General features: G+C 42.2%; 1 protein-coding gene across 2 annotated transcripts in view; it reads right to left on the bottom strand.

Annotated features, from left to right (window-relative positions):
* KLF3 (KLF transcription factor 3) overlaps window positions 1-10,458 on the bottom strand; it is a 28,514-nt gene extending 18,056 nt beyond the window's left edge. The window contains exons 1-2 of one of the 2 annotated variants that reach the window (XM_054065046.1): window positions 10,187-10,458; window positions 6,673-6,711 (exon numbers count right to left, since the gene is read on the bottom strand). The gene's annotated coding sequence lies outside the window, so the exon portion shown is untranslated. Of the gene's footprint in view, window positions 1-4,116; window positions 4,142-6,672; window positions 6,712-10,186 lie in introns of those variants that run through there. The other variant, XM_054065047.1, reaches the window with a different exon arrangement.
* Between the last annotated feature and the right edge of the window lie 8,839 nt (window positions 10,459-19,297).

Genomic DNA, 19,297 nt, shown 5'->3' with positions numbered 1-19,297 from the left:
TGAACTGTAAAGACCCTACTGTTTTGTCAGATTAAAGTGACTATTTATCCATTTCTAACATAGCTTCTTAAATATTTGACTGGCCTTCTTTAAATATTTAAGTTGCTGTAAGTTTATCCTTTCCCAATCGCTACTGAAACAAAGGGACATCTGCTCACTTTAATTAAAAAGTTCATTTTTATTGTTCATTTCACCACACCAAAATCACAGAACTGTTACTTTCATTAGCTGTCATTAGCATGTAAACACATTACAGTTTAGACCATACATTTCTTAGCATTGTAACTTCAGAATAAACTTGTTTGGCTGATAATACAGTGAACTGATTCTGGAGAGGGTATCTCTTGTCCTGATAGAAAAGCTGAAACTTTCAGGTACAATGACACTGAAATAAATGCAAAAGAAAGATTAAAATCCAGGACTAATTTGGAGAGGTACATTCAACATGCTGCAATGACTTAACATAAAAAAATACAACAGTTTATTTCCCTGAGATAATAGCTTTAGTGAAAATTCAACAACAATTTGTGCTAACTGTGCAAGAGAAAAACACTTCAAAAAATCTGATTGTATTCTGTGCAGCTTCAGTTTTACTACAGGGTGTTCAACCTCACTCGTCCACATTCAGTGCATCTCAAACTGCCTGAAATAAATGTACTTAGCAGAAAGCTGTTAAAAAAAGGAGGAGATACCTTTTCTGGGGTAAGCCATAGGAGTACAGATTAAAAACCAAGAGAAGCAAAAGAAAGTTGTTCTCAATGACATTTAGATGTTGGCAAGCTTTTACAAATCACTGGATAGTATACATTATATAACTGCTGTTAAAGGAGCAAGTTCTGACCACACATTGTACAAAGCACAGCCCTGCCTGGAAGTGCTATGATGTCTATTAAGAAGTGAGGACAAAAATAAATTTGCACAAATTCAATTTTAACCAGTAGATGGCACTGGAAAGAAACGAAAACAGCCAGACTGCACCATCCAGACAGTTTCACCCTGCGGAAGTAGGTTAGAGGCTCAATAGATTTGTAGTTGGGGCTGGAAATTCTCACAGAAATTTAAATCAAACTTATAAAATGTACCTGCTCAAATTAAAACAATTATAATAAGCCTACACTAATGAACAATCTTGCAATTAACTGCCACGTGTGTTTATAGATAAAAGTTTGTTAAGGGCTTCCAGAGAAAGATGGCATGAGTCTATCACCAATGTTAAGGTATATGAAGAAAGTTCAAAGACTTATAGAAATATATCACAACAGTGTACATTTTGAATAGTGGAAACAAACGAGTACCAAAAGTAAAGTAAAATGAAGACAGTTCTTCATAATTCTTAAAAAAGTCAAAGGCCTGACAAAACCAAATAAAAAAAAAAGTGAAACAAACAAGAGCAGCTCAATCCAATTTCCAGTTTAAACTTAACATGTCGTTTTATTTCAGAAGCAGTTGTGTGAGACTGCACTATTTGCTAGAAGTTTTGATAATTCTGTAAATGCTTTAAGCATGTCTGTGAGAAGTTACTAACTATACACCTTTTCTTTGAATGGTTATCTTCCTCAGGTTATTAACCTTTCACACAGCTAGAACTCACATTTCAGAAGCCTTCCCAGAAACACATTCACATATCTATGCATTAAATATATGCATATATATGTGTATCCATGCATCACTCACAGGTTCCCACACGTATTTATGCATTGTGAAAACAGAAAAAAGTTATACTTCTGGACATAAAAAAATGTTTACAGTAAAATGTAGCATCTTGAACCTCATATGTAAGAATTTGGAACTACTTGCTTTCAGGTTTCCATAAACTTGCAATTTTTAGTTTATATAGATAAAGCCACACACTACTTTGTGCTTTAGTGAAGGAAGGAAAGAAAAAAGAAAGGCAGAAAAGAAAGGAAGAAAGGAGAAGGAGGAAAAAGAAGAAAGGAGGAAAGAAAACAAGGGAGGAGAGGAGGAGAGGAGGAGAGGAGGAGAGGAGGAGAGGAGGAGAGGAGGAGAGGAGGAGAGGAGGAGAGGAGGAGAGGAGGAGAGGAGGAGAGGAGGAGAGGAGGAGAGGAGGAGAGGAGGAGAGGAGGAGAGGAGGAGAGGAGGAGAGGAGGAGAGGAGGAGAGGAGGAGAGGAGGAGAGGAGGAGAGGAGGAGAGGAGGAGAGGAGGAGAGGAGAGAAAAGTTTGTTCTAAGCAAGCTCCCAGACTTGTTATGCTCCCAGACTACTTTTTCTGTCATTTTTGTTGTTTCAAAATTAGATTTTCTTCAGTTTAAGAGTTAACTCCTTTTCACCTTTTACTTCAAGCAAGTGTGTGAAGACATTTGACACACATTTCACATGTCCTGCTATGCATTTGAGTGTTTCCTGAGAGGGCTCTAAATTACTCTGCAGGAATTAGACTGACATAGAAAACAGAAAGTGTAATGCCCTGAATAAAAGTGAAAAGTAATTCTCAATCTTTCTCAGGTGTAGTCATCTAAGAACAGCAGAAGAAAACGTTACTTTTGTTGTTGCATGATAGTACAGAAATCGAGCACTTTATCACATATTACTCTTAAGCAGTAGGTTTCTTTTTCCCGTTTGATAGTGACTGGAAACAAATTTTCATGAAAGGAAAATTAATTACTATATAATGCTTGGTTCAGTTGGTCCCGATCAGAGAGTTAGATTCTTATTTGGTGGAAACTGTCAGAGCTGCTACAGAGCAGCTGCTATAGAAAGCAGCTTTGGGTCTTGACACTTAAAATTTAGCTCTGAAGGACACCTTCCTAAAACTGTGAACAAACTCACAAAACAATTATCTTTGTATTTAAAAATAAAGCTCGAAACAGATTACTTGGACCACATTCACAACAAAATAAATGCACGCACACTCACACACAAATAAAGCGTGCTACTTCTAGTAAGAATTTAGTAGGTTTTTTTCTGGTCTATTTGTAAAAACATGCCTACTAACTCAAAAAGTTCCAGTCTCTCACTCCAAAACATTGAGAAAGGGGCAATAGGGAAGGTAAACAGCCTTATCTACTACAGGGAAATGAAAAAACAGTTGGATTCTACTTTACACACTGATTTCATAATGTACTTGTTTGAAATCCCACAAATTGTTTAGTAAATACAAGTAATTTCTGGAAAATCAAAATACTGCTCCTCATTCCTGAGCTGTCATAGAATAGAACAGTGAGGAAACAACAATATATTAATTTTAAGTGTATTAAAAATAAGGGCCTTTGTCTTTCATGTTATTAGATAAACTATTTTGCATTAAAGTTTTTTTTACATGTGGGTTAAAAGAATTTAAAATGAATGCAATCTGAAACTAAATAATTAACTACAATACAGTAGGCAAACATTCCACCTTGTCTTTTTTTTTTTTTTTTTCCGCTCTCCCTCTCTTTTTCTGCTAACAAGCCACCCAGTTTTACTTTCTTGCCTCCTCCCATTCACTCCACCCTGTGGATCTCTGCCAAGTCAGTCGAACTTGTCCAAACAGGACACAGCTTTTGATAAGATTTTGCTCACACCCTGTACTTCAGAAAGACAAATGAAGCAATTGTTTTTTTGTATGCAAATAGGGACAGGTGCAAGGTAAAGTCCAGGCAAAATCCTCAGTATTTTCCTATCTCCAGCGAAGACAGCAAGTGAGAAAAAACCCACAAACTCTGTCCCCGAATCCCTGTGATCCAACACGCAGTCAAGTATCCCTTCCAGAAGGGAAGCTCATCATAAAATTCAACACCTTGTCAGGATTGACGACTTCTCAGTAGTAACTTTCTGACAGGTATGGTTTGCTGCTTCAGAGACGTAATTAAGGGTAAATGAAAGCTTAAAGCTATTTAATGTGTACTCTGTCAGTAAGGACTTGTACAGGTTATTTACCCTGGATGAAACGAGTGAAGTGGTTAAAGAATGCACCCAGACTACAGATTTGCACTGCAGGGTAGCTGAAGAGGAGCAACCACATTGCAGCTACTTCCAGCACCTCTGTACATGTACTTTAAAGGTCCACCAACTCTGCAGACCTGTTGTGAAAGGAAAGGGTGGGGTGGAGGGACAGTTTTGACTGTGCACATCCAACAACTACAAAGCCTCCCTGCAACATAGTCCCTTTGCTCTTACCTGGAAGAGCAGTCAGTGATCTCACTCTTGTCGTGGACATGGGGGTAGCAACCACAAATTTTGCCTCTCTTCACCCTGCATGAAGCACGCACGGGGTTTCCTTTCTCAGTCTTCGTGCCTGGGGGAAGCAAGGAATGCTGCCCCGTGGCAGAGTGAGGCTTTGTCTAGAAGCTTCAAGGTATGACTGTTATTGTGGGTATAATTACAGAATAATGTAATGGCATCTGCTAAATTAGCACTGCTTGAGTGCACTCCCCAAAGACACTGCAGTTCTTGCAGGCCTGTTGGTATCTCGCAGCCAGCATAAGTCATGTGGCCAAACTCTTCAGTCCAAGCCCTTTGGGACTTAACACTGTTGCTCTGAAACTATTACTTCTTCTGTGAGCTTCCAGTCAAACTTCCCCTGATACTAAGGAGAACTGATAATACCCGAAGACTCTCTACCAATGAAATCCAAAGGGTGGGCACGTTTTCTGACCCTAAACGAGAAGTCTTCTTCAGTGGACCCTTAAAAGGGAGTGTGACAGAGAAAAAAAACCAGTTTCTGAGAGCAGGATTCCCTGGGAAGGGTAGAAAAAGGTTTAGGACTATTAACAAGATGCGTTTGCACTTACTGTACCAGTTGTTCATCAAGACCTGAGTCAGCAAAAAAGTGTTTCTAAAGTTCCAATAACTTTAATGGGAAGTAAGCAAGTGCTTAACTGCACTGGGCCCCAAAATAGCACCAAAGAAACTTTCCAGCTCAGCACAGCAGTCAGACTCACTCAAAAACAAGCAATAGCAGGGTAAAAAGCAAAGGCACAGATATGGTGCTAGGCAAAGGGATGGGAGCAGCCCCACCACGAAGAACAGCAGGCGGAAAATCATTAAGAATTAGTAAACCAAGAAAATCCGCAGGCTTCTGTGTTTGTTTATTCACTGGAATTTCACTGGGAAATGGTAGTAACTGTTGAAAAGTTGTAACATCGTGTAAAAAAATATGGTACCTGAACAAAAATTTTCTGGAAGTTTCACTTGATAGGTACAAAGAAAAAGAATATTTCTACAGGATTCTGTTATTCAGTACTTCAGACTATTTTTGCTTTTTATTGACTTGAAAATCTTTTACTTTCCTCACTTAAGGACTGCAAGCAGGCTGAAAATGTTTTTTTTGTGCATTCTAACCTTGCTGATGTCACTTTGTTTGACATCGAACTGCTTTGACATAATAATTTATCAGATTTTGGGAAAAAAAAAGGTCTTGCAGTGCTCGTTAAGAAAATACCTTCTCTACCAAGGAAAAATGGAGCCCATGTACACCCTGTTTAACCTTCAGTTCTGCATTTGCTGAACCTAAGGGAGAGAAAGAAAAGCTCCTTGAGGCACCTCCATTAGACAATATTCTCCTTTATCAGGGCAGACTGCTGCCTGATTTCCTGTCTCAAGCTATTTCTTAGAAGGAGGAACGGTCTAGTAAGGATAAAAGATCAGACTTCTGAAAGCAAGTAAAGTATGTGCAATGGTATGATAATCTTTCCCTTCCAAACTGAGCTTTGTTTCTTTGTTGTGTTTTTCTTAAGAGGTTAATTTTGAAGAGAAATGTAAGAAGGAGGAATATAAAGCCTACCTTTTTATTACAAGGGAAAACCAAGAAAAAATACTGTCCTCTCATATAAACAGTTCTGCTAGTTCATGAAACAGAGATTCAACATTTTAGATAGTATGTGAAAGAAGAAAAAAAATGTAACCCTAAAGAAAGGAAGTGTACATTTATGAATAATAGCCTAAAATATTAATTTGAACGAGAATTTGAATACAGGGCAAATGCTGATGAAGTTCTATGTACCTATGGAAGTGGAAAACCAAACGGGAAGAAGAGCAGGATAGTGTAGCAGGTACAGAAGAGACAGTGATAAAAGCAGCTTAGACTGTTTAAAAAGTGGAAAGCCTGACTTCATGGATCAAGTTAATTTAGTTCCGTTAGAACTTTACCTTTTCATTTGACTGATCTACACTTACATGTCCTTCCCCTGGGAGGTATCAACTACTGCCACGAAACCCTCAAAGGAAGCCCCAGCATTAAGTGAATGCTTAACAGGGAAGGGTTAAATGTCTCCTAAAACCAGCTCTGCCAAACCTCATATTCTGGATTGGAAGCAACTAGCCTCAGAATGAAAACACAAAGCTTCAATGCTGGCAGCATAAAAGAACTCTAAAGACCTCCTGTTAGCAGTGTTAATTAATATTAAAAAGTTGGTTTACAAAACTATTATGATTTTAATTTCAGTCCCCGATTTTATAACACTTCTGGCTACAAAAAAGTGTGAACCACAAAATTTACTACATTTATTATACACCAGTTTCCAACATGAAATGCAGTTAAATGCAACGCTTTTCCTCTGTCATGGGAAAAAAATATTCAACAGGTTTGAAATCTTCTGCAAATTAACAATACTAGAATTAAGATATTTAATTGGGTTCTAATGGATAAACACATTTGTGGTATTCTGAAATTAAGAGAAAAACATCTAAGTGAAAACAATTGAAAGTAACAAACGAAAATAATCAATAACTTACCAAGATTGTGTGGCCAAATACTTCTTGTTATCTGGATTTCTGAACAGATAAAAACAAGTTACTGTAAGGATGTGCACAAAATTCAGAAAAAAATATTTTTCACATATAATTAAGTCCTGAAAGAGGAAGTTAAAAGCATGTATGTTGGATACTTCTTAAAAGATACCTTCAATGATTGCAAACAGCTAACTTTCAGCATCTATAAGAGCAAGAGCAGGAACTAGAATATTGCTTAAAAAAAAACAAGTGAAACAAAAAAGGGTAAAATGAAAAGGTGGAAGTATTTCTGTGTGTACAGAAACCATGCATACTCCAGCCCATACTGGAGTTTATTCAGAGAAGAATAAACTCTCCAACTAGCATTTTCATCCAGGGCCTGATTCAAAGCCCACTGAAGTCAATGCAAGTCTTTCTCTACGTTTCAATGAGCTTTGGCTTGGGTTCTTCAGCTCTTCTTCTGTCAGATCCAAAGTAACAGAAAGATTTATGTTCTCTTTCTGAATTTCCTCTTGATGTTTCTCTATGTCTGCCTGCAACTGGGTGGGGGGAGAAGATAAACGTAAAAGCAGGAGTAAAAAATTTATGTCTCCAAAAATGCAAAATATGGGACAGCCATACCTATTTATTCCAAAGAAAAGTTACTCAGCAGTGCCTCATATTCTGTTTTACATCTGGAAAACAGTAAATATTCTAGTTTGTATAAGAAGAAAGTAACTACTCCTTTTGAGATGTGAAAATATAAAATGCTTATAGTGGACCATTCAGGTTGGGTGACTGCAGAAGCCAAAATCCTCTTCGGAGTATGAACCTACAGCTGTGAATCCTCTTCTCAGTTACATGCTTTTTACAGCAGTCTTATTCCATGACTTTAACGGAGCTATTCCGGATCATCTGATGAGCGAGAGCAGGAACCCGGCTCACAACTTTCTGGACACTCAAGTACAACTTTTCAGCAAAGAGACTGAAGCTTTTTGGTTCACCCCCATCACTACGCTGGAGTTGAGGGCGTGCGTTAAAGGTTAACTTGGAAACCTTGTTATGACATAACACAGGCATCTTAAGCAATCATGAGTGTGTAGAGACATGATAACTCACTGGGTGGGGATTGGGAGTTGAGGGGCAGTGACAAGGGGCCTGGACGAGGCTACCCATCTGCCAGAAAACAGCCTGAAACAGGAAAGAGCACCACATATGCCACTTGGAATGTGTGACGCAAACCCCAGCCTTGAAACAAAGAACAGGAAACAGCTCTGCTGGCTGCGCTGGGGAGAAAGCACAGAGAAACATTTAGGCGGCCCTCCCTGACCCTATATTCATGAGCAGCTGGAGTCTTTTAAAACAACAACAGTGGGTGGAGGTGTTTGTTCATTGGGTGTGAATAAAAACACTGTCCTTATGCAGAGAACCTGCCCTATTTACAAACAGTCTCCCTTAACATAAGGGAGCAGATTTTTAGACACCACAGGTCACGACGGTTACCTGAGACCTTCTCTTGGACTAGTTGGTTTATTACTGTATTTACAGAATGCCAATAGCTAAGCAGAGCTACAGCTTCACACACCAAACAGGGAGCGCTCAGCCTGACAGTAACAACCTTCTTCGCAGACAAAGCTGGGGGGAATCGGACCACTGCAGGAGGGATTTGTAAAGCCAGAGGATGCTTCTGGACAGGATCTCATTTTTGTTCAGTACTGCTCAGTAGTTGAGCACTGATACCACGCCGTGCAGCCAAGAATATCCTTCTAAGCCACCACACACTTAGCCTTCTACATCCCTGTTTAATATGCATGCAAACTTCATCTCAGGACCTTATTTTCCATGGATATAATACTTTTATTTTTAATGCACTCAAATATAGAGCTGAATAAATGAAATAAGCTGACGAGGAGACAGAGGACAGGCACATCTCATCTAGATGTCATGCACTACAATAACTTCAACGTTCATTTGCCTTCAAAGCTGTAGTTTCAAATACTCTCTCTTCTCTTACATACTTCGTATTGGTTGTTTATAAACCATGGGTGGGACATCTAATATTATCCAATCCGAGAATGTGTTACAACAAATTACGAGGATGAGTACCACAGTAACACTAATAATTGCTGTGGGGCTTCATGGCTGGAGTTTAACAAGGCACATGAGGTGACAACTGGATAGTACAGCATCTATACAGCAACGTGTGGGTGTTTAGGGTTTATGCCGATACTATCAGTTCCTTAACTTCTTCACACAGAATATCTGGAAATATAAGTCATTTGGTGGTTGTATTAAAGCCCATGGCTATTATCCCTGAGCCTTCTATTAATCTCACTCACATTTAAATCATTATTTATCTTAAGACTTTTGCTTTTGGCTAAATGGGTGCTGCCTAGGTCAAATCCTCGCAGCACCTAAGGGCTCCCTCACAGCTCTGCTTCTTAGAGGAAATTTTGCTTGTTTTCTTAGGGAAGGGAGAGGTCATTTAGTATCTTCTTTTTTTTTTCCTTATCCTTACCCCCAGTCTCCCTTGTGGTCTATGACATATTTATAACAGGGTGTGCAAGGGAAAAAAAGTACTTGCCTTATTAGCTAGCAATAAGAAAGGCCACTCAAGTGATCTCCAGATTTTTTTTTGTATCTTGATACTAGAGAAAATAGTCTTAAAATTACAGGAGGAAAGTTAGTTTGAAATAAGTCTCTTCTGGATCAGGCAGGATTATCAAATCCAACTGCAACTGCTCTCACACAAGAAACAACTCCTCATGTGATTATTAAGACAGTTTATCTTCAAAGTATTGTAAGGACAAGTCATTAGTGAACAGCCATGTAATCCTTTGTTTTCAATACAGGTAAAGAACATCTACGGATATTCGTTGAAATAAAGTCAAGTCTTCAAAGCTCTCTCATTAGCCACACATTCAGTTTTTCCCAATAATAAAAACTCCACAAGCAGTGACGCTTCCTGAACTTTCAAAGGCGAAGAAATAGATAAAACCCATCAGACAGGTACAGCACCCAAATGACCGGGGTGGACACTACGCGACTTTAGTGTGTTTTTTAACCGTAACTCCTGACCGACCCCTTCCTAAGCGGGTCGCTCTCCCAGTCTCCAGCTGTCACCGCCCCGCACGGGCTCGCGGGGCTGACCCTTCCCCGAGCTCTGCCAGGTGCTCACCTGACAAAGTCCCAAAGCAAATCACTCCTATTCCTCTCTCGGTTTTAAAAACAAGCCCAAGCCCCAAGGCGCCCGGGACAAGGAGGCTCAGGGCGGTCCTTGTGCCTAACTCCGCGCTTCCACGCGCAGCGCCCCGCGTTTCGGCTCCGCGGCCAAGGGGCGCTCGGGGCAGAGAAGGATGCCAGGGATACAGGACTTTGAGAGCCGGTCCCATCCTCGCCTTCCCGCGCTCCGGCACAGCCGAGCGACCCCCCGAGCCCCGTCCCTCCCCGCAGGTGCGCGAAGCCGCCGTCCCGCTCCCTGCCAACTCCGCTCCTCCGGCACCTCCGTCCCGCACCGCCCCCCCTCCCCCGCACTTACACCGGAGCTGCGGGCGCCGCGGCGGCACCGGGGCCGTCGTGTCCTCGGCGGCGGCTGCGGATCGGTGTGAGGAGCAGCCCGCCCTCCGCCCGCCCCCGCCGCGGGCGCTGGCACCGCGCCGCGCGGTCACATGACGCCGCCGCCCTGCCCGGCTGCCCGGGGCGCGGGGCGGGGAGCGCCGGGCGGGGGCTCCGCCGAGGGGCCGGGGCGAGGCTGGGCTCCGCGCCTCCCGCCCTGCCTCGCGGGGGCAGGCGGGCTCGCACGCTCCTCGGTGACCCCCGGCGGCTCGGGGAACCCGCCCGTCCAGCGCCTCCGCCCTGGCCCGCCCCCGCCGAGCTGGGGCGGCAACACCCTGGGGGGGAGGAAGGGAGGCGCCGGCTCCGCGGCGCTGCCGGCGGGGGAGGGAGCGGGGAGGCGCGGGGGCGGCTCCCGCGGGGCTGCACGCACCGCGCCCGGCGCGCCGGGGCAGGGCGGGGGTGGGGGGGGCGGTGCGACCCGCCTCGTCCGCACGGGGCCGGCGGCGGGGCGGCTGCGAGCGGCGGGGGGGGCGGGAGAGGCGCTGCCGACTCTGCCTGCCCGGACCCGGCGGGACGCGTATCCCGGCGGCGGCTGCAGGCACGGGACGCCCCACGTCTGCATCGCCGCGGGCGGGAAGAGGGACCGCGCTCGGAGCGGCGCTTTTCCGAGAGTGTAGCCTGGCCTCCTGGCTCAGCTCCGCTGGTTCGGGGAGGGCGATGCCGCGGATTGTGCCTGCTATTGTTACAGCGCACCATGTAGAATCATAGAATAGTTTAGGTTGGAAGGGACCTTAAAGATCCGACCCCCCTGCCCCAGGCCGGGACATCCCACTAGACCAGGCTGCCCAAGGCCCCATCCAGCCTGGCCTTGAACACCTCCAGGGACGGGGCATCCACAACCTCCCTGGGCAACCTGTGCCAGTGTCTCACCACGCTCACGGTGAAGAAATTTTTCCTTATGTCTAGTCTAAATCTGCCTCTCTCTAGTTTATACCCATTCCCCCTCTTCCTATCACTTACAAGCCTTTGTAAACAGTCCCTCCCCAGCTTTCATGTAGCCCCTTCAGGTACTGGAAGGTCGCTATAAGATCTCTGAGACTTCTCCAGGCTGAACAAGCCTAACTCTCAGCCTTGTCCTCGTATGGGAGGTGCTCAAGCCCTCGTATCATCGTTGTAGCCTCCTCTGGGGCCGTTCACAACTGCTCCGTATCCTTCTTATGTTGAGAACTGGACACAATACTCCCAGGTGGGATCTCACAAGAGAGGAATAGAGGGGCAGAATCACCTCCCCTGACCTGCTGGCCACACTTCTTTTGATGCAGCCCAGGATACGGTTGGCCTTCTGGGCTGCGAGCACACATTGCCGGCTCACGTAGAGCTTCTCAGCCCCCAGCACCCCCAGGTCCTTCTCTGCCAGGCTGATCTCGAGCACGTCATCCCCCATCCTGTATTGAAACTGTGGATTGCCCAGGTGCAGGACCTTGCACTTGGCTTTGTCGAACCTCATGAGGCTCTCACAGGCCCACTTCTTCAGCCTGTTCAGGTCCCTCTGGATGACATCCTGTCCCCCACTGTGGCAACTGTACCACTCAGCTTGGTGTAGTGTCTTCTTGATATATGGTGCCTAAGAATGAAGCCAAGCAAGGGGCATATGCTGTGCTTGGCAAGGCTCTGTCCTGCAGTGCAAAACTATGTGAACCGATGAAAAGCCAACGATGCTTCTTGTGGATAGAGGAGTAACCCTGCAGGACTCTGACTGCATGCTTCATGCCTTGGACAAAGGCAGCGGTAGGTGCTGGGCATATCAATCTCTGTAGGATCACTCTGTGCATTTGACTGTCTCAGTAGGACCCGAATGCAACATACCTGGGTTTTGTATATTTGGCTTGAAAATTCTGTTTTCTTTTATTATTAACCCAGTCAATAGTGCTATAAAAGCAAAACAAAAGAGAGAAGGTGAGAGTGGGGAAAATGTTTTCAAACATTCTGCTTTGTTCAAGCCCATGTTTGGTCTGTCTATTCATAGGATGTTTCAATGCGTTCCTTAGCTTAGCTTGCTAGTCCATATGGCTTTAAAAAGCAAACTAAGACACCAATCTGAAGCCCTGAAGGGTATGACTCAATCACATAACAATAAATCGTAGTATCTCCTGCTAAGTAATTACACGATATCATGTCACAACAAGGTATTGTTGATATACTATCATGTAGCTCATAAAGTGTCATTTTTTTATTATAAACCTATAAAATAAACAGAATTACTGTCTTAGAACATACACATGGATACAAATATTTCATTAGGGCTGTGAAAAGGAGCTGCTGTAGTTTTCTTGCATGAACATGCTCAAGATAAAGTAGTTATGTCCCATTTTTGCATTCTTTTGCTCTGGGAACTACCAGAGGTTACACAGCTCATTAGAACCCTTAGGTCAAAGGCAGAGCTGTTTTGATGTCAAATCACGAAAAATACTGAAATATTTAGTAGTAGGTAGCATGCTGCTCCTGGTAAAGTCACTGTTTTTTCCTGCTAACTGTTATCTAGTTCTGGCCTCAGATGAACCTGTATTAATCCAGTGTAATTTTACATTCCTTTTGTAAAGTTGTTTTGGATATTGGCAAATGAGAGAAGAGGAAGGACTGAGAATGTTGCTTTTGCAGTGCCAAGCGAGATTGTACACTTGTCAGTATTTCATTGCCTTCCTGTGTTTGGTTTTCATAATTCAACCATTTAAAAATTTGGTGGAACATTCAAATTCTGAAGGGAGCAGAATCTCCTTGACTTTAATGAGAATTAAAAAACCATGAGGGAGAAGCTGGGAATGCAGAGTTCTTGCCATCTGGTTAACAGACCCAGCAGTTTTAACCAGGTCTGGAAGTGTTTCTAGATCAAAGGACTGTCTGATGGCAGCCCTTAACATCTTCCAGTTCAACACCTCCTCTATCCCTGTTCTGTCCATCCTGCCTACAGCATTTCAAACATTGATGTGCTGAATGACTCTCAAAGCAGAAGAAAGAGCAAGTCCTTGGTATTGAAAAAATAATATTAATTGGGTGCCCTTTCTTTTGTAGCACGTGGCATGAGATCTTTTCATGAGATGGAGGATTTGACATGATGAGGCCTTGAGGATCCATAGTCCTAAGCATTAGGGAGAGATAATAAACACATACAGATTTTTGGTATAAGCAGACAGGAGGTGGTACATAGAGTGGGTGGAGGGGAGTGTATGGGCCTTTGGCATTAACAAATCAATATTAAAATGTTAAATGAAAAGGTATAATATGTTCAGATGTTTGTTAAAGGACCAAATCCACCCATGGTGAAATGAAGCCTTGCTCTGGTCAGCTAAATTATGTCTTTTAAAGGTAAAAAATATATTCTGCTTCCCAAAAATCAGTTAAAAATAAAAGAAGTAGTTAAGAGTTTTGTGTGCTTTTTCAGTCCTTAATTCAGCTTCAGATTATGAGAGGAAGTTGGAGTGGCTTGCTGGTCCCAAGCAATGCAAGTGTTAAGCTGGCATTTCTTCCAAGTTGCTCTGTGTTACAAAACCTATTATATACTCAGTCAGTGGTACTTACGCAGGGAAAATGTCCACTGGAATCAGATACGGGGTAAGGCCTAGACATGTTTGAGGTATTTAGGTATCTGTGTATAAACTCACTGCGTTCTGCAGAGTTTCAGGTCAGAGAGTCACTACATACATCTGATACTGAACTGCTTCTGGAGTGAATGAGAGGTCATCTCATAGCTAGCAATAGTCATTATTTTTGTTAAGGCTGGTTCATGTCTCAGAAGAACCATAAATTTCACACTTAAAATGGTACTTATTTATTGCACCTCAAATATTTAATCTCAGCAGTACAATGACGATACAGGCCAGTGTTGTAACTCCAAGTTTTCAGAAGTGTGGAAGTTGAGACAGTAGGATTTTAAATGATTTAGAAGCTCAGGTATGTCTCCGCTGCAGTCACAGACATACCTGAGCTGGTTTTAAACTGGTCACCTGGGGAGCTGGTAGCAATCCAGCTGTGACAGTGTGGAACTCAGAGCCAGATGGAAATTATGCCCCAAAAGCTGAGTAAATACTTCAGTGGTTAGGCTGGCCTGAACTCAATGGCTGGACTACTATTGGTGCCCAGGCGAACTAATTTAAAGCTTGCCTGGCTGTGTTTACACTATATTGCAGTCACATCGATTGTGACTGTAGTACAGATATATATACTCTCCTCTGAATTCTGGCCCTCATCTTTGCTTTTCTGGGAGCCGTTTGGGTAATGTCAACTCGCTGGTCCCCAGGAAAGGCTTTTGCAGGTATTAAAAGCCTCACAGTACCATATAAGATGTGCTTTTATTGCCTTGAAACTTCCCATGTTGAAACGGTGGGCTCTTGTCTTGTAGCCGCTTGGGCACATGAGCAACGTGCGAGTCAACCCATGTGTTTGCATAACTGAGACCTTATTGTTTGCTTGGAGGAAGGGCAAGGCAGCAGAGAGCAGTTGGGCTCCCTGGATCTGCGGCTCAGGTGCAGGCAAGAGGAAACCACTGAAGACCCTGGGCAGAGCTGGTGTTGAGGTGAAGGCAGAGGGTAACATGTCAACCCCTCCCTGCCTCCCTCCTCCTGCCCACACGCTGGATGACGAGTCCTGCTGCCTGACCTGGCCCAGGTTTGTCTTCCTCACATGCCCCTTCCCATGGCCTGAGGACTGATAAAATTGCTGTAATTGCTCACTCCTGAACTGAATTCTAATTTTGTGCAGAAACAAATTTCAAACATCACAATGCAGGACTTTCTTGGGTTCACTGCCTCACGCAAGGAAAGGGTGGATGCTGCTCTTTCTAGTTAAAACCACCAAGTCGCACATGACTGCTTTTAATAAAAAAACAGCCTCCGAGGTTCAGTCCTGAAGTCCACTGCAGCAGCTGAAATTACAAAGACAACATTTAGGGTCTGGGGGTTGTGTGTGCTGAATTTCTTGTTACATGTTGATATTTTTGAGAACATGGGTTTGGTTGGATTTCTGGTTTGTGGCTTGTTTTGTTTTTTGTTTTTTTTTTTTTTTGGGTGTAACTGCTCCTGAAGGCTGCTGGGCTTGAATTTAATTATCTGAAGCATAGAAAGATTGTTGTATTAAGTGTTGATGTCCAAGATGTAGTTGAGGGACACTTGAGATTTCCAGAGCAAAAAGAATAGCAGCAATTTTGAAAGTAACAACAGTTATGTATGTATAAAGATTGTTGCATCAGGAGACAAAATTGTCACCAAATTTATGCTAATGTGAACTCAAAAGGAGGTGTGGATGTTGATGTAATTGAGAACACATTCTTGCCCTCTGTGTAGATGCTCTGTCTCCTATGCCTGTCTATGAGTTTTATTACTATAATGACATTTTCCTCAGTAATGGGGCTGGAATTTCTCCTCAGCCTGTGGAACAAGGGACAGAAATACAATGTGATTTGCTCATATAAAAAATATGTGCACTCAATGATTTGGTTATAAAAGTTCTGTAGCTCTTGGTCTCTGTTAGCTGTTCTTTCCCAACAGAAAGCGATGGGAAATATGAATAAGAAGTGAGGTACACAGTTCACCTCAGTTCTCTGTATGCAAATTGTAAACCAGTCTACTTTCATAGCTGTTGACTTTCACTGTATAAATCATAGAATCATAGAGTGGTTTTGGTTGGAAAGGAACATAAAGATCATCTAGTTCCACTCGCCTTGCTATGGACAGGGACACCTCCCACTAGACCAGGTTGCTCAAAGCCCTATCCAAACTGGCCTTGAACATTTCCAGGGATGGGGCATCCACAACTTCTCTAGCAACCAGTGCCAGTGCCTCACCACCCTCACAGTAAAACCCAAAATTCTTCCTAATATTTAATCTAAAGCTATGCTCCCTCAGTTTAAAGCTATTACCCTTTGTCCTATGACTACATGCCGTTGCAAAAAGTCCCTCTCCTTGTTTCTTGTAGGTCCCCTTTGGGTACTAGAAGGCTGCTATAAGGTCTCCCTGGAGCCTTCTCTTCTTCAGGCTGAACAACCCCAACTATCTTAGCCTGGCTTCATAGGAGAGGTGCTCCAGCCCACTGATCATCTTTGTGGCCCTTCTTTGGACTCACTGCAACAGGTCCATATTGTTATGTTCGAGGCCCCAGAGCTGAATACAGATTTGCTCTATGTTCCAAAATACATGGTGAAATCTTGAAGCAATGAGAAATCCAGAGAAGTAATCTTGCTCTTTGCTGTTCTCAAGAAATCTTTATTATGCTCCAGTTAGACAGAAAGTTGGATCGTTAACAGATTAAAGTTGGATTTGCTCTGCAAAAAGTAGGATATATCTATATATGTCTGTTGAGGCTGTGTGTCATGTAGAACTTACTTTGACTTTGTTCAGCCAGGCAACTCAATGGATGCAATGCCCAATTCCTCCTGGGAGAACAGTAGTTCTTGGATCTTCTGGGAGATAGTTAAGCCTACGTAACTACAGTAGCCTTTAGTTAAGACTGCTGTGCCTCCTTGACTGATGATAAATAGTTAAATGTTAAGATGTTCCGTAATTTTTTTTTGCTTAATTTCCCCATTTTGTCATGTTTGGTTATGTATGACTTCAACTTTATGTAACTTGAGAAGGACAGAGATTGACCTTTGTAGGTCTCGTGTCCAGACATTACAGGTTTTATGTGTCCTGCTAGAATGGAGGAACAACTTTAGGTCTAATTTGGGCAATTGTGAAGTGTCTTAAAATATGGATGATGCTAACAACCATTTTTTTCCTCCTTTCACATTTGGGGAGTTTGCTTACTTGTATAGTTTAGGACATACTGTCAGAAATTAAAGAGTCCAATTCAGGTCTGACATAACTCCATTGACTTACTGGAATTTCCACAGTCACAAATGACTCATGCATAATGTTCAAAAACAGCCTCCAAAAGCATGCAATTTTGGGAAGCAATGTTTTTGTGTTTTTGTTTGGTTTTATTTTCTTGCAAAGCTGGTATTGCATGAAAAATACATGCTAGCAGAGTTTGAAAATTAAACATAGGGCTGAAAAAAGTACCTCTTCTACTCTAATGTCATTAAATACTTACTGAAAAGTTAGCACATTTCTTCCCTGATTTGTGACATCTTGAAATGACTTAACAGACAAGATGTAGAATTTAATTCCTTTGTCTGAAGACATCTACTAATGTTGGCATGATATGGGTTCCTTAACCTTGTTGTTTGAAAAACTTTGCAGATTCTGACCAGCTTCCATCTGTAGCTAATATGTATCAGTATTTTAAAAATATCAGTATATAAAAAATATTTCAGTAAGGACCCTGACAGCCTGGAGAAGAAATGGCTTTGAGGCACCTAACAGCCCACCCAGAACCTATGGGGACGTATTGAGAGGGTGAAGCTGAAGCTGAGGAGCAACAGTGTGAGAATGAGAATGGGTGGTCGTAAAAATGAAGGGATGGGGTGGGGGGGAGGCTGTCCAGCCCAAACAAGAAATGATGGTCTTTTGCTGTAAAGTTTTGGAACATGTTGCCCAGAGAGGCTCTTGAATCTTTTAAAAAAGTTTTCAGGATCTGACTGGACAAAGCCTAGAGAAATTTGTTCTGAATTCAGAGCTGAACCTACTCTGAACAGTCCACTGGCCTAAATGACCTCCTGAGGTCCCTTCCAACCTGACCAGTGCTGTGGTTCTGTGATTTTGCACTAAGTACTGATTCTAGGGGAAGATAAGGATCATTATGTGCTTTAAAGTCCAGCTGTTCAGTACCTGTAAAATGTTGTACTTGATAAATAGAAAACCTAAATGAAAACAAATTGCAAGCTAAAATTACCATAATGCAGACATTAACAACAAAGTAGAGGAATAGCCAGTGGCTACCATCTTCCAACCCTGTATGTAATACTGTGTACTCCAGCAAGAATGGTGTTTGTTGGTTGGAAACAGACAACAAGTACTGTACTCTTTTTTCCAGCATTTCCATAAATTTTTATTATTTTTCCTTTACTGCATATCCTAAGTATTAAAAGTAAAAAAAAAAAACAAAAACCAAAACCCAAAACATTTGGGAAAATGCAAATGCACATCCTTTCAAAAATATATTTTCTCTTGTCAACATGTTAATTATTTTTTACATGATATTCCAAATTACATTTGTAAAGCAGTGTTACTTAGTCAATGTGTAAACAAAAAGATTAATGTTCTCTGTAGTATTAGCTGTAGAATGAAATGTAGTCCCCTGAAATTAAATGCGCAGATACCCAGTAATACCATTATTGATCTGCCCATTTTAATGAGAAGTGATTTGACAGAAAATTTTAATTATGTACTTACTACAGTTTCTGTAGTAAGGAAGACAGATCTTTCTGTCTGCAGAACAAGATTCTAAGCTTATAAATTAATGAGAGAAAGCACCTGTTAGATGACTATTGCTTTGTCCACCATGCCTCAGACTTCCAACTATAGCATGAAGCATAGATGAAATTTCACTAATACAATATGGGCAAATACTTTGAGACAGTACAGCCAGCAGAAACTTGAGATGAGTTATCTTGTAGGTCTGGTTTTTCATCCTCGCTAGGGTGTGTTACCTTAATAAGTAAGCCAAATAATTACTTATTTACAGATTCAGCAAATGGTAAGGTCACACTGGCATTTCTGAGCAAAGAACTGATCGGTTAAAGCAGCTTGAATTTCTTTGAAATACTCTGATAATGGTTAGAATCCAAGCAAGGTCTATGGGATTGTAAAAGAGAAGGTGCTGGGGTAGAAGGTGGTTTGGCATTCAGCACGCCTAAAGGCAGAGTAGGTACTACATAGGTATCCTGCCTATGGCTCAATTTATTGTTCAGAATTTCATTAAGAAATATCAAGTGACATTAAAATGACATGAAAACTAAGAAACTGTTTCACAACATGTGCACTTCTTCCAGTTGTGCTCCTGGTTTTTTCAATACAATAGGAAAAGCATTTGTACAGTGTGTTTTGCCAAATACCTCTGTAATTTTTCACGAATCAGATAAAACTAGCACCAGAAAAACATTTTCCAGTCTAAGCTTTAAGAGAAGACTCACTGTTTCTGTTCCTTAATCTGCAACACTTCA

This window comes from Cuculus canorus, chromosome 4 (assembly GCF_017976375.1).
Source record: "Cuculus canorus isolate bCucCan1 chromosome 4, bCucCan1.pri, whole genome shotgun sequence".
NCBI classification, from domain to species: domain Eukaryota; kingdom Metazoa; phylum Chordata; class Aves; order Cuculiformes; family Cuculidae; genus Cuculus; species Cuculus canorus.
The sequence above is the reverse complement of the archived record's forward strand: the minus strand, read 5'-3'. Positions and strand labels throughout refer to the sequence as shown.